The sequence below is a fragment of the Aegilops tauschii genome, chromosome 1 (assembly GCF_002575655.3).
Source record: "Aegilops tauschii subsp. strangulata cultivar AL8/78 chromosome 1, Aet v6.0, whole genome shotgun sequence".
Classification (NCBI taxonomy): Eukaryota; Viridiplantae; Streptophyta; class Magnoliopsida; order Poales; family Poaceae; genus Aegilops; species Aegilops tauschii.
Genome location: NC_053035.3, coordinates 315,750,809 through 315,763,602, shown reverse-complemented (window position 1 = coordinate 315,763,602; position 12,794 = coordinate 315,750,809).

Below are 12,794 nucleotides of genomic sequence, written 5' to 3'. Positions count from 1 at the left end.
CCATTGGCCATGACCTTGTCGTCGCCCCCGGCGTCGAGGACAGCCTCCTCGTATGCCAGCAGGAACGCTGACGGGTCCGCTGCGCCGTCGTAGCGCGGCGGCATCTCCGGCCGGAACTTGGGTGGCCATCGCACCTGCCGAAGGGCGGCGGCCAGGGCTCGGAGCCCCCTGGCCCTGTCGTCAGCACCAGGTGGCGGGGCGCCCGACATGAGGGCGAAGCGCAGATCGACGGAGGAGAAGCTACGGCGCACCCCTACTTGGCGCGCCAAATGTCGGATGTGGGTTTCCGGCAAACCCTTAAAGTTCGAACTCTGGGGTGCGCGCGAAGTTCTTTCCCCCCTACCGATCAACGCCCTAGCTCGCTAAGATCTCGCGGACGAACACGAAGAACTAGCAACACAGAGAGACACGAGATTTATACTGGTTCAGGCCACCGTTGTGGTGTAATACCCTACTCCAATGTGTGGTGGTGGATTGCCTCTTGGGCTGATGATGAACAGTACAAGGGGAAGAACGACCTCCTGAGGTTGAGGTGTTCTTGTGTTCGGTGTGTGGCTAAGGATTGTCCCAAGGCTAGATCAGATCTCCCTCCCTCTCTGTGGTGGCTAGTTCTACTTATATATAGGCCCTGGTCCTCTCCCCAAATATTGAGCGGGAAGGGAGCCAACAACGGGGGGCTAATTTGAAAGGGGACAGCTAGTACAAGCTATCCTGGCAAAGGTGGTCTTCGCCTGCGAAAGGCTCTGGTGGTGACGCCGTCTTGGGCTCCACGGTGACCTCCGTCTTGCCGTCCTGCTGGTCTTCGATCTCGTTGCACTGATATGGAAACCTTTGCCTGATGCCTCGGTACTCCGTGCCTGCGCTTGCTTCCTTAGCACCAAAGAGGAAACAAGGACGCTGCGCACGCTGGCGCCTGCCATGCGCCCGCCTGGTGTCAATCGTAATGGCTCACGTCACAAGAGCCTCGCGAGGTTTGCCCCGCCTTGATAACTCCGCTCCTCGCGAGGCAGCCTGGTGAGGCCGCTCCTGAAGAGGTCTTGCGTCGTCTGCCTCGTGAGGCTTGGCCCCTCGCGAGGGTCTTGAATGCCTTGTCGATGAAGATGGGCCGTATAGGCCCGCTAGCATAGCCACGCCGTGGGCCGCAGGCAGGCAAGTCTGGGGACCCCCGTTCCCAGAACACCGACAGCATCAATGCACCTGGTCCACTCACTCGTTCAAGAGCAGCACAACTACCAAATTTTTGTGGGCACTTTGCATTTTTCTCTATATCTGAACCCAAGAAAGTTGCTGAAGCCTTCATGGAACCTGAATGGATTCAAGCTATGCAAGAAGAGCTTCAATAGTTCGAGTTGAACAATGTCTGGGAACTGGTCAAGCGTCCTGATCCTCGCAAGCACAACATCATAGGCACCAAATGGATCTATCGCAACAAACAAGATGAGCATGGTCAAGTTGTCAGAAACAAGGCTCGACTCGTTGCTCAAGGATACACTCAAGTTGAAGGGATTGACTTCGACGAAACATTTGCTCCGGTGGCTAGGCTTGAAGCCATTCGCATACTGCTAGCCTATGCCAACGATCACAACATCCTCCTGTACCAAATGGATGTGAAGAGTGCTTTTCTCAATGGCAAGATTGAAGAAGTGTATGTTGCAAAACCACCTGGTTTTGAAGACCCAAAACATCCTGACATGGTATACAAGCTCAATAAGGCACTATATGGCCTCAAAGAAGCCCCTCGCGCTTCGTATGACACACTCAAAGACTTCCTGAAGAGCAAAGGCTCCAAACCTGGTTCCCTGGATCCCACAATCTTCACGAAGACATACGATGGTGAACTGTTTGTATGCCAGATCTATGTGGATGACATTATCTTCGGCTGCACTGACAAGAGATACAGTGATGAGTTTGGACACATGATGCCAGAGCAATATCAGATGTCCATGATGGGTGAGCTTAAATTCTTCCTTGGTCTTCAAATTCGTCAGCAAAGCAACGACATCTTTATATCTCAAGAGAAATACCTCAAAGATTGCGTGAAGAAGTTTGGAATGCAAGACTGCAAAGGGTACACGACGCCAATGCCAACCAAAGGTCAATTGGGTCCCGACGACAATGGTAAAGAGTTCGATCAAAAGGTATACCCCTCCATGATTGGTTCTTTACTCTATTTATGTGCATCTAGGCCAGATATAATGCTTAGCGTTTGCACGTGTGCCCGATTCCAAGCGGCACCAAAGGAGTCGCATCACTTAGCTGTGAAGCGAATTCTTCGATATTTGGCTTACACCCCGACACTAGGATTATGGTATCCAAAGGGCTCAGAGTTTGATCTAGTTGGATTCTCAGATGCTGACTATGCTGGTGACAAGGTTGATCGCAAGTCCACATCAGGCACATGTCACTTTCTTGGACGATCTCTTGTCTGTTGGTCTTGAAAGAAGCAGAACTGTGTGTCTCTCTCCACTGCTGAATCTGAATACATTGCTGCTGGATCTTGCTGTGCTCACCTTCTATGGATGAAGCAAACTCTCAAGGACTATGGCATCCATCTGAAGCAAGTGCCACTCACTGCGACAATGAAAGCGCCATCGAGATTGCCAACAACCCAGTTCAGCATTCGAAGACAAAGCACATTCAGATCCGTCATTACTTTCTCAGAGATCATGTCATGAAGGAAGATATTGATATCATTCACGTCAACACTGAAGAGCAATTGGCAGATATCTTCACAAAGCCCTTGGATGAGAAAAGGTTTTGCAAGTTGCGGTGTGAGCTAAATATCTTAGAATCCTCAAATGTCCTGTGATTGGACACGCATCCTAATGCTTATGCATGTTGATGACTTAGATGTGCAACACATGAAGTAACGTATATCTTCAATCAATGAAGACATACACTCTAAGTGTGAATACATTAATGCGGCATTTGACTTCGGAGCACCACGATAATTGTGCGCCGTGTCTGGGTCTAATACTTCCTATACGGTGGGTAACGCCACCACCAAACTCTTGTTTGAAGTGTTTTAATTGGCGTCACATTTGCATAATCTTCGCATTTGGTTTGTCTTCAACATTGATCTGTCTTCGCGATTATCTTCACAATGTTGAGTTGGTCTTATGCTGATATATATACATATATTCAGTTCTATCCTCTACAGCATTCACTTATAGCTATGTCTTCATGTTTGCATTTTCTTGATCTAAGTGAATGTGATCGGACCCTAACCCTTTATGTGCTTCTACCTCAAATTCTATCTATCCAAATCATAAGCATTCTATCGAAACATGTCAATTGTCTTCTCTGAATCCTTGTCAGCAGAACACAAAGTGACAAAAGTTCAAATCTGTTTTTAATGCCATATCCTGATTGCCTGAATACCGGAGAAGCCGGAACGACCACCCGACAATCCAGGCGTGCGTGGGAACATGGAACAACTTCCAATATGTTGCATGCATGTCACGTGTCCTTCAGATGTGAACCACCAGGCGCACCTGCGTAATTGCACTCTGCTGTCCCTTTCCTCATAAATACTCAATTCACCGCGGTCACAATCTCTTCTTCCACCTCGCCACCTCGCACAAACCCTAGCGCCTCCGCTAGCTCGCGCCGGAGACGAAGCGCTTAGCTGCCGCGACTTCTTCGACGCCATCCTCACGCCGGCCGCGGACCTCGTCCACTCCGCAGCCGCTGTAGGTGTCTTCCGTCGCCAAGTTAGGGCATGGGAGATTGAACTGCTCGGCCCCCTCTTCACCTCGTCTAGCAGTTCGTCAAGCGGTAATTAAAACTTACTTTTTACTGCCTTTTTGATCCGTCAGATCCATCCACTTCAACCAAAAGTGGTTTCTTAACTTCCAAATCTGGATCTATCTTGTTTTGCATCTCATATTATGCCAAGTATATTCACTTATGCTTCACAACTAGTTAGATTCCTCACTTGTTCATATTCATGGATCCGTACAAATCTGGAACCAACTCTCTCCAAATAAGTGAATGTCTTCGCACTATGAGGTCAATGTCTTCAAACTGATTTATCTTCAAAATCTTCTGAGAATGCATATAACCTCTTCCCCTTCCCTCACACATCTAATGCTGCCACAGGTACATGTCCGTGGGAGAATCCCTTGTTTCTCATAGTCTGCATTCATTTGCAGAGTTCTTACAGCGACACATCACCTCTCCTGAAGCTAGTTCCTGTCTGACCAGCAGACGGAAGCCATTCATAGTCTTGAAGCCATTCAGTCTGAATATAATGGCAATAGAGAAGTCAGCTAGAAAGGGCGGCAGGCAGCGCCATGGAGATACAGCTAAGTACTTGCCTCCAGATCTTTTTGAGCTATACAAGTCAGATCCTGAGGAAAGCCACAACTAGCGCAAGACCCGAATCTAATGGATTCAAAGATATTGGGCGGAAGAATGGTTCAAGTACAGATTTGTAACTGCTGAATATGCTGAAAAGAATGCAATCAAGGGCCCATGGGGAGATATTATATACAAAGGTCTGCAGCCCAAGTCCCAGTCTGAAGCCATTGCTCAAAGCTTCTACCCATGCATGGTCCGAGGACCGAAGCCAGAAAATGCCGACCCATCATCTCCGTTATGGTGTCGTGAAGGCAATCTCTTCAAGTGCAATTTTCAGCTTACAAAGGAGTCTGCGTCTAAGAACAAGAAATTTGGACTCGACTTCAACCCTGGTCCATCTGCTCCAAGGGCTGATGGCACCCGTGATGCCAATCCAAATGTCATCGGCCCCTTCTACAACCTCGATGGTCTTCTCACTCACATAGCTGTACAGGGGGGCACTATGGAGCACTTAGCTGATGATGCAGATTCTGACGAAGCGCCAGCTCCTCCAAAGCCATAGAAGAAGAAGAAGACCAAGGCTACGAAGCCCTCTGCCGCACCAAAAGCTTCGCGTGCGAAGCCATTGGCAACTGCACCTCTTGAACTCAGTGTGCAATCTGAAGATCTTTGTCGTGTCCCCAAGAAGATGGAGAAGCCCATGAAGATTTCTGGGCATGAACTTACTCCGGCTGTCATTCTGCCGAACGAAGATGAAACCATTGATCTGTCAAGCGACGAAGATCTTGGTGATGATGCCCTTGAGCTACTGATCAAGAGCAAGCAACAGGCGGAGATCTTCAACGATCTGCCCCTCTTTGATGTGGATATTCTGAAAAACTTCATCGATGAGTGGTTTGACAACCCGAGCCTCAACATTGATTATCTCCAGCTGCCAGGGGACATCAGTGTCACCTTCCACGGAGCCATTGCTAATGAGTTGGCCTTGGCTCAGAAGATTGTTGAGCTGAAGAACAAAATTGATTATGAAAATGCTCACTTCAAGAAGAACATGACCAAGCTCAGCGTGGTTGATGTTCAAAGCTTCAAGGAAACGCTACATGAGCTCAAAGAACAGGTTCACAAGAAACGTGAAGAAGCAAAAGGTTCAAGAGAGCGGATGAAATACTTCGTAGAGAAATGTGTTCAAGCACACAATGAGGCAGAAAAGCGCAAGGCTCTTGGGCGTCTAGGCATCGACCCCAAGATGGCTGCCAAACAGAAGAAGAAGCCTGGTGTGGCCCAAGCTGAAGCATCAACGCAGAAAGCACCTCGCATTGCCTTCCCTGCCAATATGATAGGCTCGAAGCCTAAGGTCCCCACAGCAGCTTCAGAACTCAAGAAGACAAGGGCAGCTGAAGCCGAAGCCAAGAAGCGCAAGCACAAGAATGTTTCTGATGATGCACCATCAAAGAAGAAACTAAAAAAGTCTTCAAAGAACGAGCGTGTTGCGGCCTCTGAGCCTCTTGTTGTCGAGCCCATTTCAGTTGCTCGTCCTGCCTCCACCAACCAAGAGCGTCAACTTGTGATCCACGAGCCTGCTTTCACAGACGCTCCTGAAAATGAAGAAGTACCAGCTGTTCACCCCATCACAGCTGAAGACATTGGTCGTGAAGAAAATGTAGAAGATGATGAAGTCCTTCCTCAACTCGAGCACCAACCGGTATCATCGCCTGTTCTTACGCACAGCGAACTCATCAGCATTGGTCACCCTCTCACGCCAATTGCTCAGGGTGATTCGTGGGCCGATTGCCCCCAGCAAGACACCCATGTTCATGATGAAACTCCCAGCTCTCCTACACCTCAAGTCACCACTCCGGTGCTTGACGACGACTACATGGTGCAGACCACTCCATCACCACAGGCGTCGCCCGCATTCCGCAGGCTTCGCAAAGGCCCTAGGCCACAGGTCACCATGTCGAGCATTCCATAAGGAGAAGTGCAACAAAGCTCAGTAGCACGCGAAGTGTTTCCTGAAGCCACTCCTACTGCGAATGTCTCTGAGTCTGAAGCAAAAGCTGTTGAAGACATTCCGGCTGCATCAGCCGATGACAATCAAGAAACAAGAGAAGAAGAAGCAAGAGTTGCCACACCCCCTATTACTGAAGAAGTCATTCTCGAGGAGAATGTGACTGTGCCCGACCCTCCTATCAATAATGACACGGAGGTTGAAACCGTTGAGGCTGCCACCAACAATGATACCGAAGCCAATGACGTTGTCATGGCTGAAGATAATGTGGAGCCTAAAGCCAATGTTGTGCCTGATGCTCATGTGCAACCTGAAGCCACACTGAATCCTGAAGCCACTGTTCCATCACCAAGGCCCCACACCATCGAACAGGTCTTCGATAATGGACAGCTGGTCACTGTAAAATGGCCAATCATGGTTCCTCCCACTGCTCCCGGACCACAATATGACTACCATGTGGAGCAGAGGCCTCAGGTCCAGAAGCCGAAACCAAGGCTGCCAAGGCTTCCAGGTGCTGCTACTTCGCCAGGATCTTTCAGCGTCAACAGCTTCAGAGCCCACAACACCTTCTTCGATAGCGCCAAGAATCCTTACTCGAAGCCAAAGATCTCTTCTGGAGCTATCAACAACGCAGCTTCTACTCCTGTATTCTATACAATCAAGGGCGAATCTTTCAACACATGCGCCTTGATTGTGAAGCTATTACTGGGCTGCCCTGTCTTGAAGAAGCCCTTGACTGTTTCAGGGAAGTTGGTCTTCTGCCATTTGTCACGGACAAGGAGCACCGGAATGAAGAGCTTCTGCTGCAGTTCTATGCCACTCTACACATTCGTGGCTACAATAGGGATCCGAAGACTTGGATCCTTGAGTGGATGACAGGTGATGTGCACCCTGAAGCCAAAGCTCTAGACATTATTGAGCTTACTTCCCTGCCCACTACAGGTGAACTCTATGATCCTGGTTGTCAGCTACACCAAAATGAAATGCAGAGTATCTTCTAGCGGCCTGAACCAAATATGAGTCAGATGGTCAGCATGATGAAGCCATTGCCTCAAGATGCTGATTATCCCAAGGAATTCTTTGTCAAGGACCTTGAATACCTTCCCCGCACAGTCTATCACATTCTGAGGGGTACTCTATGGCCCATCAAGGGATACTCAGCTAAAGCCAAACTTGAAGGAGCCATGAAGACTTTGGTGTTCTTCATTGTCAATGGCATCAGATTCAACACCCAGGATTTCTTCATCAGACAACTTGCTGCATCTGGGATTGATCTGTTTGGCATGAAGTTTTATGCTCCATGGGTGATCCGTCTAATCAACCTTCACTCTTCTGTCGACCATCAGCCCTCAGCGCGCAACCATCTTGTTTTTTGCCTGAAGTCGATATGTCCGTCGAAGCCATCTACCATGAGCCTGCCAAGGAGCCACTTTATCTTCATAATGTTGATCACCAAAGCTTCTCGCAACCAATGGAGGGTGTTCTTGCTGCAACTTGAGTCTATCATCTGGCTGGAAATATGTGTGTGCCTCGTCGTGCACACACCGAAGCCACTGAAAGCACCATTGCTCAAAGGCCTCGGAAGCGATCTCGTGTACTCAATGACCGAGAGCTTCTTGTGGCCTTACATCAGAAACAGGATAGGCATCATGACTGGCTAAAGCGTTAGATGCAGAGCCTCTTGGTGGATGTCAATCGCATTCACAATCTTGCCACCAAGAACTCATTCGTAGCTCATGAAGCCTGTCGGCGGTCTTGGAAGAGTCTCACATTGCTATGCCCTGAAGACGATCTTCACGAAGATGGCTTCACAGAGGGCTTCAAATTTGATTCCAAGCCTCCCCAAAATGCAAGCTTGCGTCGGACTCCTTCCATAGAAGACTCTCAGTATTCATCTTCGGCTGCAACTGTTGTTGCGAGAGTCGTCGATGAAGAAGACGATGTCACTTCACCAACCATGGCTTCACCGCGTCTTGACACTGCTCTAGGCCCCTCTGCACCACCGAACTCCAACGTCGACCCTGCACCTTCATCTACTCCTGATGGGAACGAGTAGATACTCTATGTCTTCAAACCTTTTTGGTCCTTACTGACAAAAGGGGGAGAAGCATATGGGTTGATAGTCTTCAAGAGGGTCCTTATGGGTGGCTGCTATATTTTGCCAAGTGTTTACAACTCTCGTCTTTTGATACATTTGCTTCTTTGGGTTGTAATACTTAAAATTGATGGTCGTCTGCTACATTTTTCTGCCACTCTATGATGCGATGATAAATTCCGCATGAAGTCATTCCACAGGCCTACATTTTTTATTATGCATGTTCTCATGGAATTGTCACGGCAGATGTCCTAGTGTGAGGACTTAGTCGTGGAGCCATCGCAACAAAGTTAGCTTAAAGGGGTTAAACAGGACAAAGGACACGGGGAGTTTATAGTTTATACTGGTTCGGCCCCTTGCGGTGAAGGTAAAGGCCTAATCCAGTTTGAAGTGGTATTGCTAGGGTTTCGATGACCAGGGAGCGAATATGCTTTGCCTAGCTCTTGATCTGTTGTTTTCTTGTCCCTAAACCGCCGCCGGGTCGTCCCTTTATACACAAGTTGACGCCCCGTGGTTCATAGAATCTCGGCCGGCTCATAAACCTGTCCGGCTCGGGATCTACTCTTTCCTATCTTACAATACAAGTCATACGCCTATGGCGGTTCACATCTATAGGCCCTAACCTGCCTCTGGCCTTTGGGCCTTCTTATTAAGTCTCCTTCATAGTCGCCATCTTCTATGTCTTCATGGGCTTCAATACTGGTAACCATCATGAGTATAATCCGGCCCCTCCTGGGTGGTTTATACTCAATAGTTATATCCCCAACATTAGGCCCCAGGTTGATTTGAACTTGTTCACATCAATCTTCAACACTTAGAAAAACCCCTCCTTCATTACCTTCGCGAAACTTATAACTCGCCATGACGTCATCTTCTGGAATCATGATAATCCGCCGTGACGTCACCTGCCATTAACTTTACACAGAGCCAAAATCTTTTAATGTATCTCCTTTTCTTTAATGAATCTGCGAAAATCGAGGCGTCTGCACATCTACAGATCTATTTTTTGACCTCCTCGATTCCCGCGCCTGCCACTTATCCATTCGCCTTATAAATAGGACCGGGGGTCCCTTCCACTTTTCTCCCCCGTGCCTCTTCGTCTCATCGTCTTCCTTGCATTGCCCTAACGCTCGAGCTCAGCCACCGCCGTCAAGCTTCACCTTCTGCTCCAACGTTAGCCGCTACATCAACCTGTTCCGACTAGACTCTACTCGCGCGCTTCCGCCATTCAACAGCCTCTGTAAGTTCTTCCTCCTCCCCTCTGCAGATCTGACTAGGGTTCGCATGAACTTACGGAGTTTCGGCACTGTTCTTCGCCGTAGCATAAATGGCGGATTCAAACTTGATATATTCTTGTGCGGTAGTAGCAATAGTCCTTCTTTTTCCATCAGATCATCTCTTCTTGTGTAGAAAACCCAATCTGGAACTTCATAAACTGTTCGAGTACCAATATTTCAGTCAGAATATATTTTCTTTTTCTGACACGCGGTAGATCCGAAACTACAATATCAATCTGTGGAAACTGTTTTTCATCACTTAGTCATTTTCCAACTTCAGATCTATACTTTCAATATCTGTGTGAGCGTTTTAACTTGGAAAAAATAATAACCCGCTAGGTACCATTAGTCCCCTCTTAAACCACCAATTGCTCATTTCTGCGACTTGATAACACCAATCTCTGGTTTAGCACTTTTGCATGCTTCAACACTTTCTGCCTTTTAACCTTTAACGGATTAACCATGAATCTTAAACCGGCATAAACCCTCTTCCAGGTTATTGAACAAATGGCCAAGTCCTTTTACTCCTGCAACTGGGTCCAATCCCGGGTTACCGAAGAAAGGTTGAACGGGTTTGTTGCCACTGGCGCTTTAGCAAAAAAGGAAGTTATCCACTGGAGAGTCCTTGGTCCTGAAAATCCTCCTGGACCCAAGGAAGGGAAAGTGATCGTTTTTTCTGACCATCTGAGTCGAGGATTTAGCCCTGCCGGATCAAAAAAATTTTGTGACGTGCTTCATTTCCTGCAACTCCACCCTCAAGATATTGGACCTAACTCCGCATCCAACATTTGTGACTTTCAAGTTTTCTACGAAGCTTATCTGCAAGAGGAGGCCACGGTTGCATTGTTCAGAGACTTCTATTATTTAAACCGCCATACAGAATTTGTGGACAGTCCCAACACTGAACTTGGCGGGGTATCCATCCAAATAGGAAAGATGTTAGCTTCCCTCATGCCAACCATCATAGCCATCCTAAAGACAGGAATCAAACTTGGTTCTATTGCCGAGATACATCTCTAGCTGACGAGAATCCTTTGTCGGGTTATCGTGCCCACCGGCTTAGCAGTATACATCCACTCCCCCAAAGACTCAGCGCAAAGGAACGGGCAAAGTATGCACCACAGCTTTCAAAGCTCAGAGCCTTTGTGGCAAACGGTTTAACAGGCGTTGATTTCGTCCGCTACTGGGTATCCTGGAGTATTTTACCCTTAAGCCGTCGCCCCGGTTTAATGTGTGAATACACAGGGGACTTGAAAGATCCTCAACGCCACATTGACATTCAGCTGACTGATGCTGAAGTTACTGAAGCTGTCAAGAAGATGCTGGATATACCGGTGGCTGAGTGCAGCAAAAGAGGACTTAATCCTTCTGTGCTACAAATAAACCGCCAGCTATAAGAACTGCTCAACTCCTGCTTGCTCCATATTCTTAATACTCCATTATGATCCTTTCAACTTTTAACAGGGTGATGATCCATTCTGGAAAAGGAAGCCGCAGGATAAACCGGCCAAAACAGCTCGCCCCGAGACCAAGGTCCACAAGAAGCCTGCCAAGAAGAAAACCGCCGAATCCACCGAGTTGAACATCGATGATGACATTGATAACCCGGAGTCAGAGGTAGAACTTGATTCTCTTGGCTCCTTTTTCATACACCTCATTGACAATGATCATTATCAGGATGACGCTGAGGCTAGCCATGCTGGTGACGTAGAGGTAATTATTCTTTCCTCCGGCTCAGATCCTCTGCCAACATAGAAAACCCGTCAAGCAAACCGGAAAGTAAGATTTTCACACCCTCTAGCTTACTTGGATCCAAACTTTCTTTTGAAGAAACAGCAACACGAAGCTCGCCGCACAACCCGGCATAGTGGCCAGGTGGTTACTTCCTCCGGTTTACCAAACACACCGGTTCGTAAACGCCGCCCAGAGGTCTCTTATACTTCTGTCACACGTTATCCCAAAGCAGGTTATTTCCGACATCCTCTTAATCCGTCTGATTCAAATTATCAAGGAACTTCCCATTCTTCCTCTGGCGAATCAATAGGGACGCAAATTCCAACCCTCAAAATAGTTCATGGGTGAGCATATTAATTGATCCTTAATATCTTATACTTGATCTTTATACTGACCTGATGTATACTTGTTATTTTCAGGGCCAAAGCCAGAGCCGGTAAAAAGGCTAAAGTGAATAATCCGACTAATGACCCCATTCCATCTGAACCGGAAAGGACCCCTGAACTGTCTAATCCAAATGCTGAAAACATTCCTGATGACCCGCCACCGTAAGATCATGAAACTGAAGTTGAACATATGGAAGTTGATCCGATGATTCAGGCTGATAAACGGCCGAGCCCAACTAAAGTTGCAGATGACAAAGCTGATGATGTTGTGGTTACTGGCTTTGGTTACACATCCCCTGGCAACCCTATTGCTCTGTCAAAACACAGTGCCAAAGAAGAAATCCCTGTTGTTGACAAGGGCAAGTGGAAAGCGGACTTGGAAAGCTATGCCCACCTCAGCGCCCAAGAGATCCATTTCGTGTTTTTAAACCGTTTGTACACCAGCCGCGACTATGAAGCCGGTTTAGTGAACATGATGAAGGAGCGGTATGAGGTAACTGCTGTTAACTCTACATAAATATTCTTCCCTTAGCCGCCAAATTTATTGGACATGACAAAATGTTCTGTAAATTTCCTAAAGCCATATAGATCAACTCCCGTAGCCCCCAAGGGCCGGTTTATACTGTCATATGAATCGGGACTTGTAGAATAACAACTCGTCAATTTTGCATGTGTAGCCCCCAAGGGCCGGTTTATACTTTCAAGATAAACCGGAACTTGAGTATAATAACTCTTCAAGTTCGCCTGTGTAGCCCCCAAGGGCCGACTTAACAAATATGTTAAGTTGGTACTAATTATGCTGTAAGGCTCAAAATTTTTGTTCAAGACCTTTGTAAACCGGTTGATCACCGAGCTGATAGTGGAAGAATAATTCGTAGTTGTAACTAGAGCAACATCGCATTAGCCCCCAAGTGCCAAGAATAATACTTGTATTGAGCTTGGGACTTGTAATTTTTTTTGAGAAGAAGCAATAGACATTAGCCCCCAAGTGC